This window comes from Oncorhynchus mykiss, chromosome 6 (genome assembly GCF_013265735.2).
Source record: "Oncorhynchus mykiss isolate Arlee chromosome 6, USDA_OmykA_1.1, whole genome shotgun sequence".
NCBI classification, from domain to species: domain Eukaryota; kingdom Metazoa; phylum Chordata; class Actinopteri; order Salmoniformes; family Salmonidae; genus Oncorhynchus; species Oncorhynchus mykiss.
Window position 1 is genome coordinate 95,707,545 of NC_048570.1, and position 8,667 is coordinate 95,716,211.

The 8,667-nt window shown below is 48.3% G+C and overlaps 1 protein-coding gene across 3 annotated transcripts in view; it reads right to left on the reverse strand.

Annotated features, from left to right (window-relative positions):
• The window catches only part of LOC118964998 (palmitoyltransferase ZDHHC7-like), a 48,003-nt gene extending 41,159 nt beyond the window's left edge, over positions 1 to 6,844 (reverse strand). The window contains exons 1-2 of one of the 3 annotated variants that reach the window (XM_036981658.1): positions 6,562 to 6,844; positions 5,220 to 5,345 (exon numbers count right to left, since the gene is read on the reverse strand). The gene's annotated coding sequence lies outside the window, so the exon portion shown is untranslated. The remainder of the gene's footprint in view (positions 1 to 5,219; positions 5,346 to 6,561) is intronic. The other 2 variants (XM_036981660.1, XM_036981659.1) reach the window with 2 other exon arrangements.
• Between the last annotated feature and the right edge of the window lie 1,823 nt (positions 6,845 to 8,667).

Genomic DNA, 8,667 nt, shown 5'->3' on the forward strand with positions numbered 1-8,667 from the left:
AGACAGACACCAGACCTGGGCTACAGGTTACCCTCTACATAACTGACAGACACCAGACCTGGGCTACAGGTTACCCTCTACATAACTGTAGTAGACAGACACCAGACCTGGGATACAGGTTACCCCCTATATAACTGTAGTAGACAGACACCAGACCTGGGCTACAGGTTACCCCCTACATAACTGTAGTAGACAGACACCAGACCTGGGCTACAGGTTACCCCCTAACTGTAGTAGACAGACACCAGACCTGGGCTACAGGTTACCCCCTATATAACTGTAGTAGACAGACACCAGACCTGGGCTACAGGTTACCCCCTACATACCTGTAGTAGACAGACACCAGACCTGGGCTACAGGTTACCCCCTAACTGTAGTAGACAGACACCAGACCTGGGCTACAGGTTACCCCCTAACTGTAGTAGACAGCACCAGACCTGGGCTACAGGTTACCCCCTATATAACTGTAGTAGACAGACACCAGACCTGGGCTACAGGTTACCCCCTAACTGTAGTAGACAGACACCAGACCTGGGCTACAGGTTACCCTCTACATAACTGTAGTAGACAGACACCAGACCTGGGCTACAGGTTACCCTCTACATAACTGACAGACACCAGACCTGGGCTACAGGTTACCCTCTACATAACTGTAGTAGACAGACACCAGACCTGGGCTAAAGGTTACCCTCTACATAACTGACAGACACCAGACCTGGGCTACAGGTTACCCTCTACATAACTGTAGTAGACAGACACCAGACCTGGGCTACAGGTTACCCCCTATATAACTGTAGTAGACAGACACCAGACCTGGGCTACAGGTTACCCTCTACATAACTGACAGACACCAGACCTGGGCTACAGGTTACCCTCTACATAACTGTAGTAGACAGACACCAGACCTGGGATACAGGTTACCCCCTATATAACTGTAGTAGACAGACACCAGACCTGGGCTACAGGTTACCCCCTACATAACTGTAGTAGACAGACACCAGACCTGGGCTACAGGTTACCCCCTAACTGTAGTAGACAGACACCAGACCTGGGCTACAGGTTACCCCCTATATAACTGTAGTAGACAGACACCAGACCTGGGCTACAGGTTACCCCCTACATAACTGTAGTAGACAGACACCAGACCTGGGATACAGGTTACCCCCTATATAACTGTAGTAGACAGACACCAGACCTGGGCTACAGGTTACCCCTTACATAACTGTAGTAGACAGACACCAGACCTGGGCTACAGGTTACCCCATAACTGTAGTAGACAGACACCAGACCTGGGCTACAGGTTACCCTCTACATAACTGTAGTAGACAGACACCAGACCTGGGCTACAGGTTACCCTCTACATAACTGACAGACACCAGACCTGGGCTACAGGTTACCCCCTACATAACTGTAGTAGACAGACACCAGACCTGGGCTACAGGTTACCCTCTACATAACTGACAGACACCAGACCTGGGCTACAGGTTACCCCCTACATAACTGTAGTAGACAGACACCAGACCTGGGCTACAGGTTACCCTCTACATAACTGTAGTAGACAGACACCAGACCTGGGCTACAGGTTACCCCCTATATAACTGTAGTAGACAGACACCAGACCTGGGCTACAGGTTACCCCCTAACTGTAGTAGACAGACACCAGACCTGGGCTACAGGTTACCCTCTACATAACTGTAGTAGACAGACACCAGACCTGGGCTACAGGTTACCCTCTACATAACTGTAGTAGACAGACACCAGACCTGGGCTACAGGTTACCCCCTATATAACTGTAGTAGACAGACACCAGACCTGGGCTACAGGTTACCCTCTACATAACTGTAGTAGACAGACACCAGACCTGGGCTACAGGTTACCCCCTACATAACTGTAGTAGACAGACACCAGACCTGGGCTACAGGTTACCCCCTAACTTTAGTAGACAGACACCAGACCTGGGCTACAGGTTACCCCCTAACTGTAGTAGACAGACACCAGACCTGGGCTACAGGTTACCCTCTACATAACTGTAGTAGACAGACACCAGACCTGGGCTACAGGTTACCCCCTACATAACTGTAGTAGACAGACACCAGACCTGGGCTACAGGTTACCCCCTAACTGTAGTAGACAGACACCAGACCTGGGCTACAGGTTACCCCCTAACTGTAGTAGACAGACACCAGACCTGGGCTACAGGTTACCCCCTAACTGTAGTAGACAGACACCAGACATGGGCTACAGGTTACCCTCTACATAACTGTAGTAGACAGACACCAGACCTGGGCTACAGGTTACCCCCTATATAACTGTAGTAGACAGACACCAGACCTGGGCTACAGGTTACCCCCTACATAACTGTAGTAGACAGACACCAGACCTGGGCTACAGGTTACCCCCTACATAACTGTAGTAGACAGACACCAGACCTGGGCTACAGGTTACCCCCTAACTGTAGTAGACAGACACCAGACCTGGGCTACAGGTTACCCCCTAACCGTAGTAGACAGACACCAGACCTGGGCTACAGGTTACCCCCTAACTGTAGTAGACAGACACCAGACCTGGGCTACAGGCTACCCTCTACATAACTGTAGTAGACAGACACCAGACCTGGGCTACAGGTTACCCCCTACATAACTGACAGACACCAGACCTGGGCTACAGGTTACCCCCTACATAACTGTAGTAGACAGACACCAGACCTGGGCTACAGGTTACCCCCTAACTGTAGTAGACAGACACCAGACCTGGGCTACAGGTTACCCCCTATATAACTGTAGTAGACAGACACCAGACCTGGGCTACAGGTTACCCCCTACATAACTGTAGTAGACAGACACCAGACCTGGGCTACAGGTTACCTCCTACATAACTGTAGTAGACAGACACCAGACCTGGGCTACAGGTTACCCCCTAACTGTAGTAGACAGACACCAGACCTGGGCTACAGGTTACCCCCTAACTGTAGTAGACAGACACCAGACCTGGGCTACAGGTTACCCTCTACATAACTGTAGTAGACAGACACCAGACCTGGGCTACAGGTTACCCTCTACATAACTGTAGTAGACAGACACCAGACCTGGGCTACAGGTTACCCCCTACATAACTGTAGTAGACAGACACCAGACCTGGGCTACAGGTTACCCCCTAACTGTAGTAGACAGACACCAGACCTGGGCTACAGGTTACCCCCTAACTGTAGTAGACAGACACCAGACCTGGGCTACAGGTTACCCTCTACATAACTGTAGTAGACAGACACCAGACCTGGGCTACAGGTTACCCCCTACATAACTGTAGTAGACAGACACCAGACCTGGGCTACAGGTTACCCCCTAACTGTAGTAGACAGACACCAGACCTGGGCTACAGGTTACCCCCTAACTGTAGTAGACAGACACCAGACCTGGGCTACAGGTTACCCCCTAACTGTAGTAGACAGACACCAGACATGGGCTACAGGTTACCCTCTACATAACTGTAGTAGACAGACACCAGACCTGGGCTACAGGTTACCCCCTATATAACTGTAGTAGACAGACACCAGACCTGGGCTACAGGTTACCCCCTAACTGTAGTAGACAGACACCAGACCTGGGCTACAGGTTACCCCCTAACCGTAGTAGACAGACACCAGACCTGGGCTACAGGTTACCCCCTAACTGTAGTAGACAGACACCAGACCTGGGCTACAGGTTACCCTCTACATAACTGTAGTAGACAGACACCAGACCTGGGCTACAGGTTACCCCCTACATAACTGTAGTAGACAGACACCAGACCTGGGCTACAGGTTACCCCCTAACTGTAGTAGACAGACACCAGACCTGGGCTACAGGTTACCCCCTAACTGTAGTAGACAGACACCAGACCTGGGCTACAGGTTACCCTCTACATAACTGTAGTAGACAGACACCAGACCTGGGCTACAGGTTACCCCCTACATAACTGTAGTAGACAGACACCAGACCTGGGCTACAGGTTACCCCCTAACTGTAGTAGACAGACACCAGACCTGGGCTACAGGTTACCCCCTAACTGTAGTAGACAGACACCAGACCTGGGCTACAGGTTACCCCCTAACTGTAGTAGACAGACACCAGACATGGGCTACAGGTTACCCTCTACATAACTGTAGTAGACAGACACCAGACCTGGGCTACAGGTTACCCCCTATATAACTGTAGTAGACAGACACCAGACCTGGGCTACAGGTTACCCCCTAACTGTAGTAGACAGACACCAGACCTGGGCTACAGGTTACCCCCTAACCGTAGTAGACAGACACCAGACCTGGGCTACAGGTTACCCCCTAACTGTAGTAGACAGACACCAGACCTGGGCTACAGGTTACCCCCTAACCGTAGTAGACAGACACCAGACCTGGGCTACAGGTTACCCCCTAACTGTAGTAGACAGACACCAGACCTGGGCTACAGGTTACCCCCTAACTGTAGTAGACAGACACCAGACCTGGGCTACAGGTTACCCCCTAACTGTAGTAGACAGACACCAGACATGGGCTACAGGTTACCCTCTACATAACTGTAGTAGACAGACACCAGACCTGGGCTACAGGTTACCCCCTATATAACTGTAGTAGACAGACACCAGACCTGGGCTACAGGTTACCCCCTAACTGTAGTAGACAGACACCAGACCTGGGCTACAGGTTACCCCCTAACCGTAGTAGACAGACACCAGACCTGGGCTACAGGTTACCCCCTAACTGTAGTAGACAGACACCAGACCTGGGCTACAGGTTACCCCCTAACCGTAGTAGACAGACACCAGACCTGGGCTACAGGTTACCCCCTAACTGTAGTAGACAGACACCAGACCTGGGCTACAGGTTACCCCCTACATAACTGTAGTAGACAGACACCAGACCTGGGCTACAGGTTACCCCCTAACTGTAGTAGACAGACACCAGACCTGGGCTACAGGAGGCCCTAGCCTACAGGAAGCCCTAGCCTACAGAAGGCCCTAGCCTACAGGAAGCCCTAGCCTACAGGAGGCCCTAGCCTACCGGAAGCCCTAGCCTACCGGAAGCCCTAGCCTACAGGAAGCCCTAGCCTACAGGAAGCCCTAGCCTACAGGAAGCCCTAGCCTACAGGAAGCCCTAGCCTCTGTCTGTATGTTGTGTAGAACTAGTAGTATTTAAACTAGGTCTAATAGCCGTCTCTACAACACACTAACCATATGTAACTCACCTCACAGTGTCCTCTTCACAATGACATTGAATTCTACTGTCTGTCTACTCCTCTCCTCTGGTCTGCTGTGTTGTGGTGGAGCAGGGGAACATGGTTGGCTACAAGACCTCATCCAGGCCCAAATACCTGCGCAGACACACACCATGTTAGACCACGAGCCACGGAAGTGTGTCAGCAATGTGAGGTGGTGGAGTGCCAAGTGTGTGTGTGTATTCCCACAGATGCAACCCAGATCTGCACACCGGGCGTCTATCCCTTCCACAACAGCATATTTCCCTAATGGGGACACAAACACACATGTGGCTATGTAGCTTTCTCCCACACCCCTGTCTGGATGTACAAACACATTAAACTACTTGAGCCTAAAGGCCAAATGTGTCATTTGTGTATAATGTGGTCCAGGCCAGGTTTAATGTTAACTAGGCCGAGCATTTAGACGCCAAGAGTCACAATGAGCTTGCCCTGAATAACATAGTGTGCGTCCCAAATGACACTGTAAAAGGGAATGGTGAGCCTTTTAGGATGCTGTCATGTCTAGGTGCAGCTATCCACACAACAAAGAGTAGAGAAACAGCACAACCGTGGCTGTAGTATCGGTTATCATTCAGCCAAGCTCCACCTTCCTCTGCAGTTGAGGAAACTCACTCATCTCCTAATAGTCGGGTCTGGTATGTTGTCTACAAAGCCTGGCTACCGTCACACCCATACACTCTTTAAATAGCCTAGACTAGCAGGCTGTTACATGCAGTGATTGTCATAACCTGTCACTGACTACTCACACATGCCACATTGTTCTGATCCAGTCCACATCGTCTCTTTAGTTTACTGTTTTACGAGAAGAACACCGGTCATATCTGATCTACTAGCAATTCATTTGATCACTACTTTCTGAGGAATATTTATTATTGTTTCTTTAGTAGCTAACGTTACTAGTAACTCATGGTGTGAAACATGATTATTCCCCACAACAACATTTGCCAAATCTGTTTGAGCGACAGACACACAACAGCGGGTGTCTAAACGGATTAAAATGGTCAAATACATTAGCTAAGCTAGCTACAATGATTAACTACAGCAAATCATTCAAACAAATAAGAAAGTAATCACTCTTCACGAGTCGTGATTAACGTTAGTTAGCATTGACAACATGTTACACCGGTTGTTATTTTTGCCCTAATTGACCAACAGTTGTTTCTAACTAAATCAACGCTAGCTAGCCAGTTAGCATAACAACACCAAATGATGTTTATAAGATGTTTGTATCTGTGACAACACTGCCAATTCTGTTAGCATAGCTAAGCTCACTGGCCAAACCAACTTAACGTTATCTGTCGCTTCTTACCACAATGTTCCTTGTTCGAGACCAGACGTGGATTTATGTCGTCGGTTACATTTTTATACGGTGTATTATTTTCATCCCAAAGAAAGCCACAAACAACCACCATCTCCTCTCTCTCTCTCTGTTTCTCTCTCTATGTTTCTCTCTCACACACACCAACAGCTGGATAAATTACTTCCGGGTTTGGCTTTTTCCTGATTGGGCGTTTTAGCAAAGCTGATTTATGGTCAAACTGGTTTCTGCATTGTCCGTACAGTATTTACGGCGATGCGTCTCTGCAGATGCAGAGTGTTCATCGTTATTGCCTTTCGCAGAGCCACAAATATAACGAGACAGATATTTCACCGGATGTATAAATGTGAAGCATCCGCTTCTCCCGGTGGCCGGTAGTGGGAGAAGATGGAAAGAGATGGATTTTGGCCGAAATTCTGCAACTGTTCTCATCGATGAAACAATTGATTATCAATACAGTTTTCTGTTCCCAAAACTTCAATCTGTTACGAACAGAGTGGACTAAGTTTTGTAGACCTTACCCTTTGCCAACATTTAAAAAAACATTTGCGTTGTTTCGAAGGAGCGCAAGGGCAAAATTGAGATTTTGCACACACCACTTCACAGAGTAGTTGTTCCCTAACGGAAATATGTAAATGTACGCTAGAACGAGCAAATAGGATCTCGTTGCCTCGTTCTTGGCTCGGCCTCCTCCTTGCATGCCCTGCCCACTGTGACTAATTTTTCTCCATTGGAAACGACAGGCTGTGGTCTATCTTGGGTTAGTCATAAACATCTTTGCAAGAGATGCTGCTTCTTCTTCTTCGGTATCATGGCATTCACACGTTTTGTTTGTGCATGCCGCCACCTACTGTGCTGTGTGGTACTGTGTCCATCTACTGTGCTGTGTGGTACTTTGTCATACATACCATCAACAAACATCTATATACCACTATTAATACCACCAACTAACATCTATATACCACTATTACATACCACCAACTAACATCTATATACCACTATTACATACCACCATCTATGTACCACTATTACATACCACCATCTATATACCACTATTACATACCACCAACTATATACCACTATTACATACCACCATCTATATACCACTATTACACACCACCATCTATATACCACCATCTAACATCTATATACCACTATTACATACCACCATCTATATACCACTATTACACACCACCATCTAACATCTACATACCACTATTACTGACTTCATAATTCATAGTGGTGACGTTAATTGACTGATATTATCTCATAGAACAAAACCTATAAGATCTCCTAAGCCTGTGTTTACCTCAGACCTTATTTTCGGGCATTTATCCCAAAACCATCATCTTTCCCCATTCATTTTCGCCATAGGAATGGCGAACCAGAGGTAACTCATATAAGGGTTTTAAGCTGGCAACGTCTATAAAAACCAGTACCTATACTTGGGGTCCTTGGAGTATCACCTTTCCAATCATCTCTGTTTTCTCCGCTTATTAGATGGCGCTGTTTCATGGTTTCAAGTCTGGGACAGTAAGTGACCGGTATGTTGGTAAACAGCGCCATCCAGTGGACTAGACTGAACGTGCACCTGGTGGTCTGTAACGTCACAGAAGTCCCACAGCAGTTGAGACGTGGTCATTTCCACGCGAGTTGGCACTCTTGGTACTGTGGTTAGAATGCAGTACCAGGCAGGAGAGACAACTTCTTTTGGTACCAAAGTGTGTTTCGGTTTAACTTAGTCATTGTTTTAATTTGTTTAATTTCCAGGGTCAATGCCCTGCTCAAGGGCATGTTGACCGATCTACCACCAGGCCAAAAAACGTGAACCCGAACCCTCCAAGATTCCATTCTCCCAAGAACCCCCCCAACGCACCAACAACCAAGAGAATGGACCCCCACCCCCAAGAACCCCCCAACGCACCAACAACCAAGAGAATGGACCCCCACCCCCAAGAACCCCCCCAATGCACCATTAACCAAGAGAATGGACCCCCACCCCCAAGAACCCCCCCAATGCACCATTAACCAAGAGAATGGACCCCCACCCCCAAGAACCCCCCAATGCACCAACAACCAAGAGAATGGACCCCCACC